This window comes from Hemicordylus capensis, chromosome 6 (assembly GCF_027244095.1).
Source record: "Hemicordylus capensis ecotype Gifberg chromosome 6, rHemCap1.1.pri, whole genome shotgun sequence".
Lineage (NCBI taxonomy): Eukaryota > Metazoa > Chordata > Lepidosauria > Squamata > Cordylidae > Hemicordylus > Hemicordylus capensis.
The window spans coordinates 45425514-45446145 of NC_069662.1; the positions used below are offsets into that span (position 1 = coordinate 45425514).

General features: G+C 48.4%; 1 protein-coding gene and 1 long non-coding RNA gene across 4 annotated transcripts in view; one reads left to right on the forward strand and one right to left on the reverse strand.

Moving 5' to 3' along the window:
• Positions 1–18128, reverse strand: part of LOC128330037 (uncharacterized) — a 51630-nt gene extending 33502 nt beyond the window's left edge. Inside the window, exons 1-2 of the long non-coding RNA XR_008309932.1 lie at positions 17467–18128; positions 12212–12352 (exon numbers count right to left, since the gene is read on the reverse strand). This is a non-coding gene — a long non-coding RNA (uncharacterized LOC128330037). The remainder of the gene's footprint in view (positions 1–12211; positions 12353–17466) is intronic.
• The window catches only part of LOC128330036 (Golgi-associated RAB2 interactor protein 4-like), a 120383-nt gene that overhangs the window by 55093 nt on the left and 44658 nt on the right, over positions 1–20632 (forward strand). The window lies entirely within an intron of this gene.

Consider the following 20632-nt stretch of genomic DNA (forward strand, 5'->3'; position numbering starts at 1 on the left):
CACTGTCCAGGGCCCCCTTAAACATTTCCCCCCTCTGGCATTCTGAGGCAATATCAGGACCCTGATGCTACATCAGGGCATTGTGGGAGATTAACATGTCAGGGGCCAGCCACTTGGACATTGGAAAGATATTGGTGCTTCCTCAAGCATCCACTTGCGCAGGAGGAGCACTGCTAGAAGGGAAATTTTCTGAGGGTCCCACACCAGGACCTGGCCTGGCACAGACCAGAGCTGGATAGAGCAATCAGGCAGGTCAGCTGGAAGTTCAATTTGTGTGGAAGAATAGCTGCCTATCCTGCATTTGTGACACCATGTGTGAAGGAATTTCAGATCCCACCAGCCCTGTGATATCAATTCTTTACCGCTGCCACCAATTAGACTTTTATTTTAGAGAAGTTCCCAATTTCCCTCCCTGACATCTCCAAAATAGGACTGAGAGACACTCCTGCCTGCAGCCTTGGAGAAGCCGCTGGCAGTCGTGGGTGGCACAGACCAGAAGGCTCCTCCTAGCTTGAGCCCCCACTGATCCCGACAGTGGCCAGCGGGGCATCTGTACATTTTCAGAGGCACTCTTGTCTTTTATCGCTAAGCCCTGCAGGGCTTGGCAAACTGGCTCCAGCCTGAGCTGAGACATGGCTCAGTTTAAGCCCCCTGGGTAGCGGAATGTTAGCTGTCACATTTCTCTCCTTCTCTGCCTTCCTCCTGCCAGCCTCCGTCTCATTGTCATGCAAATGCTGGAAGGGCCCTGAGAAACCAAAGGCGGCTCTCTTCAGATGTGAGTGATTGAAAGGCCTGCTTGGGCTTTGTCAGATAAGGGCTGCAGGATTTGTGTTTTGCTTCCTAGGATCCTCACCCGGACAATCGTGGCTGCCTTGACGGGAGGCCTAGAGTCATAAATCTTAATCAGTCACCTGCAAAGACTGAAGCTGGAGGAGCCCTGCACACAATAGGAGAGGTGTCCTTTTGCAGCACCCTTTGTATTCCAGGCCTCTGCAGGTTACACAGAGCACAGATTTTAAAGGGCAGAGAAAGAGAGAGACAATGAGGTGAGGAAAGCATCGCCAGTGCTGGCTGCATCCTGTCACTGTGCTTAGAGTGCTCCCACATGGAGGCTTTATAGGGCTCCATTATTCATTCAGCACTCCCGGAGTTTACAAGCCGCACATTAATGGTGGCAACTCTGGTGCAAAAACACCACGGTGAATATTAGGATCTTCATGGGGATTGTGATACAAGCCACCATATAATTTTGGTGGCTCATATAACCAAAAGTGAAGGATTGTTATACGAGCTACCTTATAACTCCTTTGCACCACATAACTTGTTTCCCTACGATTGTCAACCAGACCATGAGGCGGGTCTCACGATCAGTGAGACCTGCTTTGTCCAGGTTTGTGGGGAGAGTAGGGATGGGCTCGGACCGGTCCGGAGGCCACTGAAAAGGCCTCCGGACCGGTCCGGACCTGGGTGGTTCAGATTGGGGGTGGGGGGTGGCTTTAAGAGCGGCGGGAGGGTTTACTTACCCCTCCCACCGCTTTCCCCGCTTGCCGCCGTAAACATACGAGTAATTGGGGTAGCAGGATACCTCCCTGCTGCCCCTTCCCCGACGTTACTTGCAAAACCTCCCAAGAGTGCATTGCGCGAGCGCATGTCACAGAGATGAGCGCGCGCTTCACGTCGCTGTGACGTGCGCGCAGGCGCGCAATGCACTCCTGGGAGGTTTTGCAAGTAACGTCGGGGAAGGGGCGGCAGGGAGGTATCCTGCCGCCCCAATTACTCTTATGTTTACGGCGGCAAGAGGGAAAGCAGTGGGAGGGGTAAGTAAACCCTCCCGCCGCTCTTAAAGCGACCCCCCCCCCACCCCAGTGCCGGACCGCATTTGGCGGTTCCGTGCACACCCCTAGGGGAGAGCGGGCTAAGCCCGCTCTCCCTGCAGACGATTGGGCAGACCTGCCTGGGCGGCCAGATCGGCCACCCACACGACTGCTGGCTCCGTGACAGAGCTGGCAGGGGCTGGGGAGTTTGGGGGCCGTGTGCCCCCCCCCGAAACTCCAGTTTGCCCTGTGTGAGTGCTTTTCAGCCTCCCGGCCGGGGGTCTATATCCGCTGCACAGAGCCACACTGCAGCTACTCACGATCCACAAACCCGGTTTAAGGGGCGGGCTACTTGAGCAGGCTACCCGCTCAGGAATCACCAGGCTCGCAGCCGAGCCCGGTGGTTCCCAGGGTGGGATGAAATCGGGCTAGCGGGGCTAGCCCGATTTTTCCCCATCGTGTGAATAGCCTCTACAAGTTTGATCACTGCCTTGATTTAGCAGTAAAATAGTGCTTCAGCTGGTCTACTCTTTGGAATATAAGCAAGAAGAACTGGGCCACGGTGGGCCCTTTTAACCAAGTTCATGAGGGCTAGAAACGCTGAAACCAAAGTCCATTCAAATGAGTGGGTTTAGGCAGGCCTAACTCTGTCTGAGACCAGGCTGCACAAACAACAATCTAACCTTTAAGCCTGCATTTTGTATGAACCTTCAAAGGGAATTTTCCTTCTAAGAAGAAAAGCTGCTGCAGGGGTGGTGATGGTGGTAAAGAGTAGGAGCAATCCAGATTGGGGCAGTGTTGAGGGCAAAGGGTTAAAGCCTCCTGCTGCCTGAGGTCCTGACCCAAATTGGGACCCTGCATGGCTGTTATAATCAGATGCATCAGAGCTGGGCAGACTCAAGGCTCTTGGGAGCTCCTTTTTTGGATTGCTTGTCTTTTTGCCAGTCTTCGCAGCTAACAGCATAATATAATGCAGGCTTCCCCAAACTGCGGCCCTCCAGATGTTGATGAACTACAACTCCCAGCATCCCTAGACACAATTTTATGTGGCTGTGTATGCTGGGAGTTGTAGTTCAGCAACATCTGGAGGGCTGCTGTTTGAGGAAGCCTGATATAATGGCTCAGGGAGGCAGAGCCAGACACAAAATAAGAGTTTGTATAAATATGTAAAGTTGTGTGGAGAGGAGAGGAGAGCTAGTCTAGGGCGAGGAGAGCTGGTCTTGTGGTAGCAAGCATGACTTGTCCCCATAGCTAAGCAGGGTCTGCCCTTTTTGCATCTGAATGGGAGACTTGATGTGTGAGCACTGCAAGATATTCCCCTCAGGGGATGAAGCCGCTCTGGGAAGAGCAGAAGGTTTCAAGTTCCCTCCCTGGCTTCTCCAAGATAGGGCTGAGAGAGATTCCTGCCTGCAACCTTGGAGAAGCCGCTGCCTGTCTGTGAAGACAATACTGAGCTAGATGGACCAATGGTCTGACTTAGTATATGGCAGCTCCCTATGTTCCTATGTTCCATCAAGTCAGTGTCAACTCCTGGCGACCACAGAGCCCTGTGATTTTCTTTGGTAGAATAAAGGAGAGACTTACCATTGCCTCCTCTTGCGTAGTGTGAGATGATGCTTTTTAGCATCTTCCTATATCCTTGCTGCCCGATATAGGTACCAGCAGGGATTCAAACCGGCAACCTCTTGCTCCCTAAGCAAGTTACTTCCCCACTGGGGATTTTAACATCAAAATCCCTGAACCGTTGGAGAGTTTTGCTGCAGGAAGGGAGCAAGAGAGCCTGCTTTGTCATAGGAAAGACAGGAAAGAAAGTAAAAGCAACCCTGGTAACTCAAAGAGAAATAAACTTTTAAAAAATGGTAGAGCCGTTCCCCCACCCAGTGAGCCATTCAAATTTGCATAATCGGCTGGAAGGGAGGGAAGCGCAAACCAAGCCCCAAAGCTAAGCTCTCCAGGCGTTTGGGCTTCTCTCCTTTCCAGCCAACTTTGCAAAGATAAGCCTGAGAGTAGCTCCTAAACCGCCTACTGCCCGCTCCTGATTTTCACTTAAAAAACCCACTGTACACAGGCCCCAATCACACCAACTAAAGGTTACATAGTTTGTGTGACCCACAGAGAGCAAATCAGAGTGGAAGATATGGAAAGAAGGGTCTGCTGGTGTGCAAGATGTAACATCGCGCACAAAAGACACTCCCTTCTACATCTCCCAAGTGCAGGGATGATCTTCTGCCCTAAATCTTGATTTGCAATTCAATGAAATGCCTTGCGGGTTTCCAAAAGACACGTCCCTGCAGTCAATAAATCAGTGAGCCATAATTGCAAATTGGAGCGCTGCAGATCCATCCTGCTTTATAAATGCGTATTTGTAGTCCAAATAGCTCCGAAGGAAGAGAGGGAGCATGCTTCCCACTAGAGACAAATCCCAGTCCCCCAGCTGCAGGGCACAGAACCTGAGTAGTAATTGCCAGCTTTGGCTTGTTAATTAGCTTCAGTGTATCATCAGTCAGCCTGTGAATTTATGAGGAGGGGAAAGGAATGGCCCCGGGGAGCCTTTGGTGAGCTGGGCAAAAAGCAGAAGCACCCTTCCTGAGAGGCAACTCTTGCTCCCCATAGAGTCCCATTATGGGCTCTTTCTCCCCCTCCCTTGCTCTGCTGAGACTGTCAAAATGCAAATAATTTAATTCTATCTGCTTGCCCAGAAAGAAACTCAGATTTAAATCTCAAGATTGCTTTTAAATTACGGAAGCCACAAAATAACCAATGTTGGAGTATTCTTATTTTTAATCACAAAGGGACACACGAACTGGAGTGCTGGATGACCCCAAAGACCCTTCCAGTCGGGGTGGCCCAAAGTATTGTGGTGCCAGTGCTCCTACCTTGCCCCACAACCCTGGCTCTTGGCAAATTACACAGAGGAAGAAGAAGGTGCCTCGGCTTCTCTCTCCATGTTTCTTGAATGCCTGGCGATTGGCCACTGTGGCTGGGGATGATGGGAGTTGTAGTCCAACCACAGCTTAAGGACTGAAGTAGTACAGTCCTGATCTAGGCGCATTCTTGCTTTGGGTGAAAAGTTCTGGGTGTGTTCCCAGCCAAGACTGTACTGTGGGGGACAGGATGGAGGGGAGGCACCTTTTATTATCACCTTCATACAATGTTTAATTCATTTAATGGAATGTACTGCCACAAGATGTGGTGAAGACCTCTGGTTCAGCCAGATTTCACACACACACAAAATAGACAAATTAACGGTAGATCGATAGGGCTATCAATGAATATCAACCCATGATCGCTCCGTGTACAGAGCCTCCAAATTCAGAGGCAGTCTACCTTGGAATATTAGTTGCTCTTGAAATAAGAGCGTCTCCTTCGGTGTTTGCTTTTAGGAAGACCCTCAAGATGCACCTGTTTTCGCAGGCTTTTAACTGAAATTAATTTTAAATGGTTTAATTTGTTTTTATCTTATGAGATTGTTTTTACTTTTTATTCTGTGACATTTTAACTGCTTTAACTCTTTTATGTGTGTTTTGTTTTAAATTCTGTACAACGCCTAAAGATGCACATAGGCGGTAAAAACATATGATAGCTAGCTAGCTAGCTAGATGATGGGTATTGTAGTGGATCCCCTTCAACTGGTGGGTCAAAGTTGTGCAGGCCTGTCCTAGGTCTAACAGCCTGACAAGCTTCCACTTAACACCGTGATGTCCTGATGGGAAGAAACCTTGCCTTGACCTCTGCATGTCACATGTTCCCTTTGCTGAGACTTTTAAGAGGAGTTGGTCCTCTTGATCTTGCCACTTAATTGACAGGTGGAGCCTCTGAGCTGTGACCTTTCCAGACCCTGCTTCAGGCTTCAGTAGTTCCTTCTCTATTATGAAGCCAAGGGCAAAAACCCAAAGTCCATGCTTTTATTTTCTCCCCATGCCCCTGGCATCCCCCTTGTGGGGAGGGAATCCAAGCTTGTTGAGCCAAGTCTGGAGACAGACAGTGATAACCAAGAGCTAGTTGAGAGAGAAATGAAAGAAAAAATCAAGAGGAGAGATGAAAAGAGCTATGGCTGCAAAACTGCTGATATTCCTTCAGCTCGGGCTAGAGTGGGAAAGAAATGTGTAGAAGTCAGAGCAAAATAGCAGCCATGCTGAAGGCTGTTAAAAGGTTTCTAAATGATCCATTGTATAATATCTGTAAGAGAAGATTTCCCATTGTCTGGTCAGAAAGCCAGAAAAGCTCTCTAGAAAACCTGGTGAAGGTATATTTGGGTCGTTAATTGGAACCAAGGTGTTTCTTAATGAAAATAAATACTGAATTAAAAATTAAGATTGCCAAATTCTATGCCCATGATTTGCCAACCATCTTGGCAAACAGCTGCCATTTCCCACAATTACTATGGAAGGTGATGATACTGGGGAGCAGAGGAATTCATGGCAGCTAAATGTGCCTTCATGAAAAAGGGTGCACTGAATCTGAAAATCTAGGTTTCCCAATTTTATACCTTAGGTTTTGACCACCATCTTGGAATATGGCCACCATTTTCCAGAAATTGTTATCCTTCTAAGGAAATATGGAACTTGAGGCATGAAGCCAAAAATAAGCTTTGAGTTATTCCCAAATCATACAGTTACACAACAGGAAGACTCTCACTTTTCAGCCTTCCTAACATCCTGTCCTGTCCAGTGCTTCATTTTGGTGCACTTCACTTGCAAGAGGGCTTCCCCTACATCAATAGTTGCCAATCAACATGAAATGGATAAGGAAGTGGATGTGCACACCGCAAAATTAGCTTTGGGGCAACCCAAATCATACACTCACACTATCATGAGGCAATGAGCCTCTTCTCACGATCTGTGAGAAGTGTTCCAGAGCGAGCTGTAGGGAAGGCAAGTTAAACCTACCTTCCCCGCAGACGATCCATCCAGCATTGCTGAGTGCGCTCCCCGCATGCCCAAGTGATTCCCCGCACACTGAGGCAGCAGGGAGGGCCGGGGCCCGGTATGTGTCATCCCAGCCCCTGGGAATACCATGATGCATTGTGATCCCACCTCCCCTCTCCAGGCTCCCTGCAGTCTGCCATGGCTGCTTGCCAGACGATCAGAAAAACTTGCTCCCTTAACCTAATTTCAAAAGGTGGCTATTTAGGCGGGTTTGCCGCCATGTTGCCACTGGGATCAGCCCAATCCCGGCCGGCAGTTCACACAGGCATGCAAAACTGGGCTGGGCTCCCTTCGCCCAGTTTTGCACACATCTGTGAATAGCCTCAATACCTTATGAGATGATCAAGCATCATGTCCAGCCCAAGGCTTTGTTTTTGTGCAAGACTCTGCCAGCTATCTATCTATCTATCTATCTATCTATCTATCTATCTATCTATCCATCTATCTCTCAACTCTACAAGGGTTGCTCTTTGTTAATACATCATATAGAAGTCAAGGCAAATATATATGCTCTGACTTCTATATGTTAGTAGGTAGAGAGGTTCAAGCAAATGATGGAATGACTTCAATTTGTCAAAATATCACACTTTTCAAAATGTCTCTATTAAACTAGGGTCATGCCTATTAATGTGTAGGGGGTGTGGCCAAGCAACCCAGGAGGCATGGCATACACTGCAAGCATGCCACAAATGGAAAGCAGGTACCAAAGTGTATGCAGAGCACATTATTCTAAATTACTGAAGCAGATGAGACAAGCTCATGCTGCCCTCCATCATTTTGTAGATGAAAATAGGGCTATGCATGTATCAACCAATTGTTATGCCAAGAATTACTGCCCATGACCCTCACCCAGTTTTACAAATGGTAAAGATTGGATTATTTAATTTATTTATTTAGTACGTTTATATACCGTCCCATACGAAAAAGGTCCCTGGGCAGTTCACATGTATAATAGACCTTAGCATGGGTGTGATTATACACCTCCGATGCTGTGTACTGATCAAGTGCCTTCGGGTTATGCATCAATTTACATGCCGATGCATTAGAGACACAATATATCCACCTACCCACATGGAGATTCAGTCACTAGAGAATCTGGAAAGAGAGCTGAATCCTGAAGCATGGACATTCAAGCAATTCATATGTAAAGAATTCACAAGGCGTCTCCAAGAGGCAAAAAGTGATTTAACAGGGATGGAGTCTAGAAAATAGGAATTGTTCCTGGTAAATCAGGACAGTTGGAGCCAGTGGGATGGGGGAGACTTACCCAGTCTCAGAAAACAGCAAATTTTATCACACCTTGGTCACATCCATGCTAAGGTCGATTATACTTCACCTGCAGTTGTTCCACTCTGCCCCTCACTTCAACAAGCAGAGGCCTGAATCTCTGACATTTCCTGACATCTATTTCAAGGGAATGCCAAATAAAGACATTACTGTCTAGAGAGATTGAAAATCACATGATTCCCTGTATTATGGCCACTTCAGTCTCATTAATATGCCTATTACAGTACCACATCTCTTCTGTCTATTACAATTTTATGGTTAAAAAGGAATTAAAAGTGTTATTTATATAAGATGGGATGGCGGGAGCCACCAGTGTGCCAATAGTTCCATGAGCATGGGCAGGTTCCAAGCCTGAGCAAGCCAATGAGTTTTGGAGGGTGGCAGGCACAGCAGGGGTGAGCAGATGAGCTGGCAAGTGAGTTGGGAACGGCAAGGCCAGGGCAAGCAAGCAACTCAGTGAGTGAGCCAGGGATGGCGGGTGAGTGAGCCAGGGAGATACAGTGTGCGCATCATCAGGGAGTGGGGAGTGGAGGACACAGGCCTACTCTCCCCTAGCTACGCCCATGTTTCATAGTGATTCTTGGTGTTAAAATCAAGACTTTTTATACCTTAAATGTTCCCCTTAAGGTCTTAAATCCAACAACTCTAAGTGGGAATTTCAAAAAACAAAAATCTTAGTATTTGTTTATTTATTGTATGTATACAGTGCCACATGGCTTGAGTTGCCATGCCCCCCGGAATTCCGGGTTTCACCGGATTTTAAGCATCTCACCCAGATTGCTTAGCCCACCCAGATTCACCCGGATTTCAGCATTCACTTAAAAAAAAAAAAAAAAAGCTTAGCTTGTAGAAGCAGAGTTATGGAGCAAAATGTACAGTCACTATTCTGCTCAAAAATTATTTCCAAGCCAATTTGCATCATATGCAGATTAGGCACTCGGATTTGGAAAGCCAGAATATGGCGACCCTACACATGGCCCAAGAGACTCTCAGTACAGCTTACAACAAAAACAGGCCATAAACAAAGAGGAGACCGTAAAATTGAAACTTTGCAAGCAAATTTCAAAGAACTTGCAAGTTAGGAAAACAGGTTTGAGAACGCCCATCTGCTCACTCACTCTCCCAAACTCACGTTTCTGGAGTCAATGTTGGGTTTGTGTGCAGAGGCGCACTAAACCATGGACTTTGGGGACCTGGTGAGGTCCTCCAAAGTCCAGGGGAACCTCCCAATGGCTCGGGCCAGGGGGCTCCGGAGGCTGAGCCACCCCGTGCCCACCCCACCAAAGCTCCAGGGTGTGTGTGTGTCTTTAAAAACTCTTACCGTGGCCAAGGGTTGGCTGCGGAGAGGAGTGGAGCAGTCCTCCCCACCCCTGGCAGCAGTGGGATGTGAGCAAGAACAACTCTTACCACGGCCAAGGGGTAGCTGTGGAGGGGAGCGGAGCAGTCTTTCTCCCCACCCCCGGCAGTGGTGGGGCTGTGAACAGAAAAGACACTGAGCCCATCTGTTCAGGCCAGCATCTTGAAGCAACTGTGAGGTGTGCCTGTGCAGTTGAGATCGTCACAAGCCCATGACGTCATGGGCTTGTGACGATCTCTAAACTGCACAGGCGAGCCTCACAATTGCTTCAAGATGCTGGCCTGAATGGATGGGCTCAGTGTCTTTTCTGTTCACAGCCCCACCACTGCCGGGGGTGGGGAGAAAGACTGCTCCGCTCCCCTCCACAGCTACCCCTTGGCCGTGGTAAGAGTTTTTAAATAAAAACACCCAAAGCTTTGGTGGGGTGGACCCCCGAAGGAAGTTTTAGGGGGCTTCATATGGGGGGGCCTCATGGCGGGGTGGTCCAGGCACCCAAGTTACCTTGGTGTGCCCCCGTTTGTGTGTGTAAAGGGCTTTTGTAGGGGAGAATCAGCTGGAGGGGGAGGGTTGCTTAACTCTACTGCACTCACTGGTTTCTCTTTGTAAAATCACCCCAAAGATGTTTCCTCCAAAGCCAGGCAAATTTCTGTTCTGGAGCCTGTGCGCAGGTCGGGGGGGAAATAGCCTGCGGAGGCATTCGCTGTGGAGAATTGTTAGGAGGAGGGTTAAACACAATTGTGTTCTTTTTTTAAAGGCCCATTGATGTTGTTCCCCATCAGCCCTAAGCGTGACTCCTTGACACATTGATAATAGGGCCAGTGTGAAGCTTTAGCCAAAGCTGAATGTTCTGCACAGTCCAGCTGGCACCATATTCTGAGAAATGTGTAGTCCTGTGCTGAGGTCAGCACAGTGGGAAATGACCCTCACATTGAAGTATTTTTGCCAAAGTGGCCCCCGCTTGAGAAATAGTGAAGATCACTGAAAACTAGGGTAGATCACGGTCAAAACTAGGGTAGGTTTGTGGTCTGTGAGCAGTTTTGCCAGAGATACAAGAGGATGTGCAGAAGCTGATTTATAAAAATGTGTACAAGCCTGTCAGGAAGTAACATGATTAGCCCTTCCTCACTATCAATGAGAAAAGGCTCAAGGGAGAGCGGGGAGGAAGGCTGCTTGCACTTACCTCCCCGCAGATGATCGCTCTTTCCTCCTTGGACAGGCAGATCGCCCATTCACATGCAGGCATGCAGCCGTCTTGAGATTTTCTTAACGAAAGGCGGGGTATAAATTTAACAATAAAGTAAACAAAGAATGAAAAAATAAATGTGCTGCCTATCATTTAAAAATACTGCTAGTGGTACTTTAAAGAGTGTACTTTAAAGGGTCAGCTTTACAAAGACTGGTGCAGCCATATTTAAGAAAAAATAAAGCACGAAGTAGGCCAAACATTTTTGGTTTTGGACAGGCAGATTGCTCATTCACATGATTGCTGGCAGCTGCCAGCAGTGAAAAGGGTCAGAGGCTGGGACAATAAATTCTAGCCCCTGGAACTCCCATTATGGGGATTCGCGCAACTCTGGCCAGGAGCTTTGCAGTCTCCCAGTCTCGCAGGCAAATGGTCCATAAAACAGGGCTAAGAGAGTGCTAGTTCTCTTAACCCCATTTAAGTGGGTGGCTGGCTTGGCAGGTTTGCCGCCAAGGCATCAATGGGATGGGGTGTAATCCCAGCGGTTCTCATGCATGGGCAAGACCAGGCTTAGCTTCGTTGGCCCAGTTTTGCCTGCATGTGAGAACAGCCTCAATCTGGTCCTGTTGGGTCCCTTTTTCCATCAGGTCTGGATGCAGTGTTGGTTGTGATTATGCAGTGGTGAGCCCGAGCGCTACTATCCAAGTCTCTTCTTCACTGAGAAACTTGCATGGCAGCTCCCCCCCCCACTCTCCTCATCAGCCAATTTGAGCAACCTCTAGAGCAGGCATTCTCAACGTTGGGTCCCCAGATGTTATTGGGCTTCAGTTCCCATAATCCCCAACAAAGGCCACTGAGGCTGGAGATTATGGGAGTTGAAGTCCAATAACATCTGGGGACTCAACGTTGAGAATCCCTGCTCTAGAGCACTGTGATGATGCAAGGGCCTCTGGGAGACACTCCCATTGGTCGGTATGAGGCTAGGAAGATAGGAATCTACTATATACGGAGCCAGACCCTTGGTCCATCTAGCTCAGTATTGTCTACATAGACTGGCAACAGCTTCTCCAAGGTTGCAGGCAGGAATCTCTCTCTCAGCCCTATCTTGGAGATGTGAGGGAGGGAACTTGCAACCTTCTGCATGCAAGCATGCAGATGCTCTTCCCAGAGCAGCTCCATCCTCTAGGAGGAATATCTTACAGTGCTCACATGTAGTCTCCCATTCATATGCAACCAGGATGGACCTTGCTTGGCAAATGGAACAAATCATGCTTGCTACCACAAGACCAGGTCTCTCTCCTCCCCGGTGTCTGGTAAAAGCTGCTATGACAGGAGTCTGTCAGGCTGCTATGACAGGAGTCACTCGGCACATGCTCAGAGGCACCCAAAAGCTGAGCTATGACACTGAATAAACATTCTAGGGCTCAAGCCCGGTGAGTCCTGGTTCACACTGAATCTTGAGTGAACTAGTATCTGCATTTGCTTCAGTGCCCTTTCCTCTCTGTTGTCTTCCTTGCTCAATGGCTTCTGCAAGTTCTCAGACACATCTTGCAAGCATCAAAGCTGCAGGAAATTTCATACAGAGTCCCCAAAATCCCATGAGGTGTCATTCCTCCCCCCCGCCCCACAACCAGCTGCTTACCTATCGATTTGGGAGGCTGTCACTGTGACAGACCACAAAGTATGCTTCACAAAGTCTCTTTCAAAACAGCAATTGCCATCTCTGTCTCCTCAGCTACTTTTTAATTTATTGTCTTATTTTTTTCTCCAGCAATCTTTGCTTCTGCACCAAAAAGAAGAAGAAGAGAGATTTGTTTTAAGTCTAGAAAAGTCACAGGCAGTCTCTGTTTTCTGCGTGCTGTGTATTTAATAATTGCTGATAGATATGACCACAGATTGAGTTTTCAAGGAGTGCTCCGTGCTGAAAGTTAATAACAGGCTGATTAAAAATTAATTGTTCTCTCTTGAGGAACAAAACAATTAAATGAACAAACATGAGCCAATGGGCTAAAAAGATGCAGAAAAAGAACAGGCTTGATCTATGCGACTCGGTATCTAGTGCTACATATTAATCAAGGCTGTCTAAATTCATCATTACACATTATTTATCAGCTGGATTCAGCCCTGGAGGTGGTCCTGCCATGAAATAGAATGGATTTGGGACAGCTTTAGAGCACCAGATTGGGAGAGAGACATCTGACTGACAAGGCACAATCCATTGGGATGTTCCATTGACATGAAAGGGAACCTCTCAACAAGGTAGCAGTATAAAAAAAATCCCCCTCACTTATTGTTGGCAGGCTGGGTGCTGCTTCCCAATGGTTGTCTTCCCATGCCACTTTCATTATAGGAACCACATTCCTGCAACCAATTGCATGGTTCCTTTCCACCCAATCTCAACACTTGTTTTTGGCTGGGTGATGATGATTGGGTGAGAAGGAGCCATACAATAGACTGTGCCATGTCTATATTCAAAGAGAAAGATACTATACTCAAGCAACATCCAGATCATTCGTGGTAAGTACAAGCAGAGCCATAGTGGGCCTAACTTTAAATTCTGGGGTTGGTTTTTGACTCTGTTTTGAACAAACTTGTGCGATGCGCTGGCAAACAGATCTTTTCAAGGTAAGTCTTCTCCATACATTTATACTTATATATTAGCATAAGGTGATTCAAAGGCGAGCACTGCTCAGAGTTGGAACAGTTTGTGCAAATGTCACACCAATGATATGCAAATCATATTTGCATAATATGCAAAGTACATCATATACACTTTGCATAATACTCAAGATTATCAGGGTTCAATCTGAGTCAAAACTCACTAGGGTTTAACAACAGAAGTAGTTGTATATTCTATGGCTGATCATTAGAAGACGTGTGTATTAAAAATAGGGCACTGTTGAATAGCTGCAGTGAAATGTGAAAAGCAGAATCTGGCTCTTGAGAGAGGGGGAGACAGAGGCAGGGTGGACTGGGGGCACTGAGAGGGCGGTGGAAAATATGTGGGGAGGGTGCCCGGTTTTGAGCATAATGGGTAATTAAGGGTGGGAGTTGGGGCGGACCAAGAATATGTCCTGTTGCCCTGTGGGCCAGTCCGAGCCTGGACAGAGGTTGTTCTCATTTGGGTGGTTATACTTTGTCATACCAAGGTCAGAACAAGGTCAAACTCTAAATGCAGGGCCCTGCAAGGGCTAATCTTCACCCACACCCAGCTGACTTCTCTATGCTGCCTCTCTAGGTATCACACCCTTCTGGCTGTTCTCCTGCTGTGCCTTTTCTGTTGCCTTTCCTTTGCTGGTAGAGACGCTGGCATCCTTCCAAGATGGCAACAGACATACACATTGCTCATAGGTGTCCTAGAGTGGTTTTCCTAGGGCGGGGATGGGGAAACTTGGCACTCCAGCTGTTTTTGGACTACAACTCCCATAATCCCCAGCCACAGAGGCCAATAGCTAGGGATTATGGGAATTGTAGGCCAACATCTGCAGGAGTGCCAAGGTTCCCCATCCCTGTCCTAGGGTGATGCACTAGCAGCCTGTACTAACAAGCTGGAAGGGTGGAAAAAGAGCTGCAGCTGCTCCAGTATTGGCAGGTGCTCTCTCGCTTCCTTCTGGCCCCACCCTGGCTGTAACTGAGACCATGCCATCTTGGAGATGCTCCTGCTGCCACTACTGATGAAGCTATGAGGAAAAGGAGGAGGAAGTTCTGAACTATCTTGCTTTCCCCCTCCCTATTAGATGTGGTTTTCTTTCAATTTACAGGTGCAAGAAATGTAAATACTGTTCATCTCATCATTTGGGGAAATGCCATAGGACTATTAATGGTTCTTTTAGGCTGCAATCCTATGCACAATAATTTGGAAGCAAGCCCCTTTGGAATCAGTAACATAACAAGGAGCAAGTTCTGTCCCTGCTCTTTGCCTGCTAGTTTTCTATTTACAAGGAGCTTTTACTCAAGAAAAGCCTTCAGAAATGCAATCACCTTGCCTTATGAAATGATGCATGTCCTTTCCACCACCTCAATATTCTGACATCCCGTTCTGGCTGCATGTGGAAACCAGGCCTTAAATGGCTTAAAGAGGGAATCAGATAAATTCATGGAGAATAGGTCAGTATATGCTACTGCATAAGAGTTGCTAGGAAATTTAAAAAGCTGCGGGAGGAGGGCTATTGCTTTCATGCCCTGTTTCTGGGTTTCCTGGAAGCATCTGACTGGCCAGTGTCAGAAACTGGATGCTGGACTAGACTGACTCTTGGGCTGATCCAACAAGGCTCTTGTTCTGTTCTTATCATAGGAACATAGGAAGCTGCCATATACTGAGCCAGACCATAGGTCCATCTTGCTCAGTATTGTCTACACAGACTGGAAGCGGCTTCTCCAAGGTTGCAGGCAGGAATCTCTCTCAGCCCTATCTTGGAGAGGCCAGGAAAGGAACTTGGAGCCTAGATACTCTTCCCAGAGCGGCTCTATCCCCTAAGGGGAATATCTTACAGCGCTCACACTTTCTAGTCTCCCTTTCATATGCAACCAGGGAGGATCCTGCTTAACTTAAGGGGACAAGTCCTGCTTGTTACCACAAGACCAGCTCTCTTCCAATTAAGTGCACATGAAATTGTATGTATTACCTGGAGGGGTTACCATAGCAATTTCTGTCTTCTATGATAATTTAGCAGTTGCCTGAGAAAAATGTGGAAGGCAAAGGCCATGCCGAAGTGTGTTCACACAGTGACAGTGCCATCTCGCCATGCTAGACAAGGGCAGCTTCCCACCAATGGAGAGATCAGCCTCAACAGATGGCAGAAAAAAACAGGAGCCAGAGGATCCGGAGAGAGCAAGGGCTGGAATACTAAAGACACCCAAGCAAGCAACTGCATTCTTTATCTCTTGCAAAGTTGAATTGTTTCTTCTGGGGAGGAACAGACACAAAGTTCTCTGTGTTTAGGCTGATATCCTTTTGTGCTAGTTCCATTATTGCTATTTTCCCCATGGTTCTGTTCACCACTCTTAAGTCATGTATAGCCAACTCTATAAAATGGCTGCTGTAGAAAGCAGTACCCCCACATTTCATCTTCTCTCCCATAACAGTCAGTAAGATGAGCTTACTTACATTGTGTTGTCAATTTCCCCATGTCCCACAGAGGGAGCCAATGAAGTAGAGCAGGAGGCAGGGAAACTCACAATGCACTTACATCACATTGTAACTTTGCCTTATTCATAGGGCTGTAATTAGGGTTAGGGGTGTGCACAAATGGTTCAAAGCAAACCAATTCACCATGAACTGGGCTGGTTCAAGCGGTTTGGTCACAAACCAAACCGCCCTTCAGGAAGGGGGACTGTTCCAAGATCGAGCCGAACTGAACCCTGTCCGAAGTGAACCAGTTCAGAGGTGAGGACAAGAGAGGTGAGGGCGGCACTGGGGGGGGGGGCAGCAAGAGGCATCTTTCAAAGTAAATTAGAAGGTCCTTACCTGATACGAAGCTGCCTGGAGCAGAAGTGCAGCACTCTCCCTAGCAGCCCGTGCAGTGGCGGTGTGGTTCCGGCACTAATTCCGGAAATGCACCACCACATGGACTGCTGGGGGGAGCACCACTGCTCCAGGCAGATTCAAGTGCCTAATCCCTAACCCTGTGGGATCTGCCGGCTGCTGAAGGTGGTGTGTGAGAGGATCTTGTAGTCGGGGGCAAGCAGTCAGAGCAGCTGGCAGAAGTGGCATTCTCCACCACCTGGAATGGCTGGTCATCCAAAGCGATGATCTCCCCAATGGAGATGAGGCTCTGGGTGACCAGACCGCTTGCCCACTCAGTGCACCCACTGCACAAGCAGCCTCTCCTGCTTGGGAGCAGGAGCCTTGCCTCTGTCTGAGGGCACACCAGGTTTATTGCTACCAGCAGGAGCAGGGACCCCTGGGGGATGCTGCAACAGGTGCTGCAGCATTGCTGTCATCCCAGGACGTTTGGGGTCCTTACCCCTGCTGACTGGTGTCCTACAGTGGATGCAGACAGCATGGCATAGGTCACCAGGGCAGCACTCCAAGTGATTTCACACCATGCTGCTTTCAGTCTGGGACCATTTTGGATGGTAGTACTGGCACTGCTGGTTTGTCCTGGGGGCCGCCACCACTACCACCCTCCATCCAGGACTGAGAAGGTTCAAGAACAACCAAAATGACCTCCTCCTTCTCAGTTTCAGACAGGGGCATCGCACCACCAATGGTGATTGGGGAGGATGGAGAGAGCAATTTGGTTGGGCTAGCAGCCAATGACCCTTCCTCCTCCACTGCCACAGGAAGATCTCCCCCTTACTTCTATCTCAGCCATCACAGGCAGCTGTGCTGCGGGGACAGGCTCCTCAGGAAAAGGATAGCCTGCGTACAACCACATCAGTGGGGTCAACATGGTGAGTAGGCCCATCTCGCCATCACCCACCAAAACTAGCAGCATCACCCCTCCCTCTGCCTTCTACTCTGCTCCTGCTCTGCTTTGCACCTTCCCAGACATCTTGGGGTTTAAAAAAAATGTAAGCCCTAACTCTGATGTGAAGGAGAAAAGAAGAACCTTTAAGAAGGTGTGGGGTTGGAGGCGGTCTATTTATGGTCTGTGTGCCACACAGAGCGCTACCTATAACACTATGGTGCACACATATGCTAGAGAAATGTAATCCCCCCCACAAAAAAAGAAGCAGGCTTGGGGGGGGCTGTTTTTGGAGGGGACCAAGCAAAAATGGGGCGGGTCTAAGGGAAGGGAAAGGAAAGAAGGGCAGGGGATTACTGTGGCCTTTCTCTAATCCACCCCTCCTGTCCTACAGTCCTGCCACCTAATCCCTCCCTTCCCCAAACTGGGCCCTTTATAAAAGAACTCCTTTCTAATAACCTGACCGTGGTGGGGGAGAGGGTCTCACCTATCTGGCATCTTTGGCTGGGGGCTTCCAGCAGTGTCTTCGGCTGCAAACTGCCAGGTGTTGCTCTCAGAGACACTCTTGGGCCAAGCAGACACCAGGACTCGATAGCTGAGGGGAGGGTAGGTGAGCACCAGTCAGGCACCCACCCACCCAATCAAAACATCACCACCCGGCAAGGTAGGGAGTCTGTCAGGCAGACTCTTGGTGTGTAGGCAGTGCACCACACACCAGCCTACAAAAACCAAACATTAATCCACCAGGCAGCCCACAGACAGCAGCAGCTAAGGTGGCAGCAGGGCTGCAAAACAGAATAAAAATACAGTGACCCAGTTATTACAAGCAACGAGAAAAACAAACAAACAAGGAATAAAATTCAAAGCAGCATCCAGTTAAAACCTGGGGGCTGATGGTACAATTTAAATAAAATGGTGGCGGGGGGGAGAATCACAGCACCCCAGTTATTAAAGGAGGCTGGCTAAAAGCAATGAGAGAGAGAGAGAGAGAGAGAGAGAGCACACAAGGAAATAAATACCTAAACAGCATTCAGTTAAGCCACTGAGCTGCTGGTACTATTTTAAAATAATTAGGGGGAGGGGAAAACAGCACACACAATACTCCAGTAATTAAAGCCACTGGGGATTGGGGGTGGCTACAAGCAAGAATCTATATATATATAATTCTCTATGGTGTACCCATGGGTAATCCTATGTGTAGCAGCTCTCATGAGATTTCCTGGCAGGGCAGAACAGAGCAGATCATAGCAGGAGGAGCTTCTCTCTGAGCCAGCCTGCTGAGGAGGGAGGGAGGACAAGGAGGTGGAGGTGGCGTCACTACAGGTCTGCTCCAACTGCACACCTCCTCATGAGGAGGATGGCCTAGCAAGTGGCATTACGGGCGGCGAAAACAGGGCTGAAGGGATGGGGGGGGGAACAAAGTAGCCGAAGGGATGTGGGGAGGGGGAGAGCGAACTGGCTGAAGGGGTGGATGGGTGGGGAGAGCGAACTGGCTGAAGGGGTGGGTGGGTGGGTGGGGAGAGCATACTGGCTGAAGGGATGGTGGGGAGCGAACTGGCTGATGGGATGCGGGGGGAGAAGGAACTGGCTGAAGGGATGGGAGGTGAGAATGGTTAATATCATAAATGCATTGCTGAGGGAGGGTAGGGTGCCGCCTTGTCTGAAGGAGGCAATGGTTAGACTGCTTCTTAAGAAGCCTTCCCTTGACCCCTTAGCAGTGGATAGCTACAGGCCAATCTCCAATCTCCCTTGGTTGGGCAAGGTGATTGAGAAGGTGGTGGCTGACCACCTCCAGGCAGTTTTGGATTATCTAGACCCATTTCAAACTGGCTTTAGAGCTGGCTATGGGGTTGAGACAGCCTTGGTCGGCCTGATGGATGACCTTTACTGGGGAACCGACAGAGGAAGTGTGACTTTGCTGGTTCTTCTGGATCTCTTGGCGGTGTTTGATACCATTGACCATGGTATCCTTCTAGATCGCCTGGGGTAGCTGGGGATAGGGGGCCCTGTTTTGCAGAGGTTCCGCTCCTATCTCTTGGGGAGATTCCAGATGGTGGAGCTTGGTGACAGCTGCTCCTCAAAAGAGGAGCTGTTATGTCCCTCAGGGCTCCATTCTGCCACCAATGCTTTTTAATATCTACATGAAACCACTGGGTGCGGTCATCAGGAGATTTGGTGCTGGGTGCGATCAGTGTACTGATGCCACCCAAATCTACTTCTCCTTTTCATCTTCACCTTCATGAAATGGCACATTCTCTAAATGCCTGCCTACAGGCAGTAATGGAATGGATAAGGGGTAACAAATTGAAGCTGAATCCAAGCAAGACAGAGGTGCTCATTACAGGGGCTCAGAATCTGAGGGATGAGTTAGATGAGCTTCCTGTGCTGGATGGGGTTACACTCCCCCGGAAGGAGCAGATACGCAGCTTGGGGGTACTCCTGGATCCAGGCCTCACTCTGGTATCTCAGGTAGAGGCTATGGCCAGGAGTGCTTTCTATCAGCTTCAGTTGATTCGACAGCTGTGCCCATTCCTTGAAGAGGATGACCTCAAAACAGTGGTGTATCAGCTGGTAACCTCCAGACTTGACTATTGCAATGCGCTCTACATGGGGCTGCCTTTGAACATAGTTCAGAAACTTCAGTTAGTTCAAAATGCGGCAGCCAGATTGGTCTCTGGGGCAACCCGGAGAGACCATATTGTGCCTGTTTTGAAACAGTTACACTGGCTGCCGATATGTTTTTGGGCAAAATACAAAGTGCTAGTTATTACCTTTAAAGCCCTGAACGGCTTAGGTCCAAGTTATCTTATAGAGCACCTTCTTCTACATGATCCCCACTGCACGTTAAGGTCATCTGAGGAGGTCTGTCTCCAGTTACCATCGGTTCGTCTGGTGGCGACTCACAGGTGGGCCTTCTCTGTAGCTGCCCCAGGGCTGTGGAATGCACTCCCGGCAGAAATCCATAATCTGTTCATTGCTGGCCTTCAGGAGAGCCCTTAAAACCTATCTGTTTGGCCTGGCCTTCCATGGTTTTTAATTTGTTGTAAATTGTTTTTAACTGCTGTAAATGTTTGGCCTGGTTCTCCAGGGTTTTTAACTGTTTAAATGTTTTAACTGTTAATTAGTTTTATGCTGTTTTTATAGTTTTGATTTTAATAGTTAATTGATTTTAATTGTTTTTACTTTGATGTAAACCGCCCTGAGCCATTTTTGGAAGGGTGGTATATAAATTGAATGAATGAATGGACTGGATGAAGGAATGCGGGGTGAAGGGATGAGGGGCGAAAACGGCTGAAGGGATGGAGATGAAATGAAGATGGGGCAGGGAGCTGGATCAATGGTTTTATTGGGGGGGGGACTGGGAGAACTAGGGGCACATATGCTCTGTGCCTAGTCAGCTAGTAATAAAATAAAATTCCAAGCAGCATCTAGTTAAAGCCACTGGTGCTGCTGGTACGAAGAAAAAAATGTTTGTGTGGTGTTGGGGGAATAAAAGCAGTTGCTGGTAACACTGCAAATTAAAAGGATTAAAAGACAGAGAGACAGATAAGTCTCTGCCTCTCTCTCTCCACTCACTGGGGGCCAGGCAGGCAGGCCCAGACCACCACCACTCTGCTCTCAGTGCTGCTGCAGTCTCTCTCTCTGATGATCCT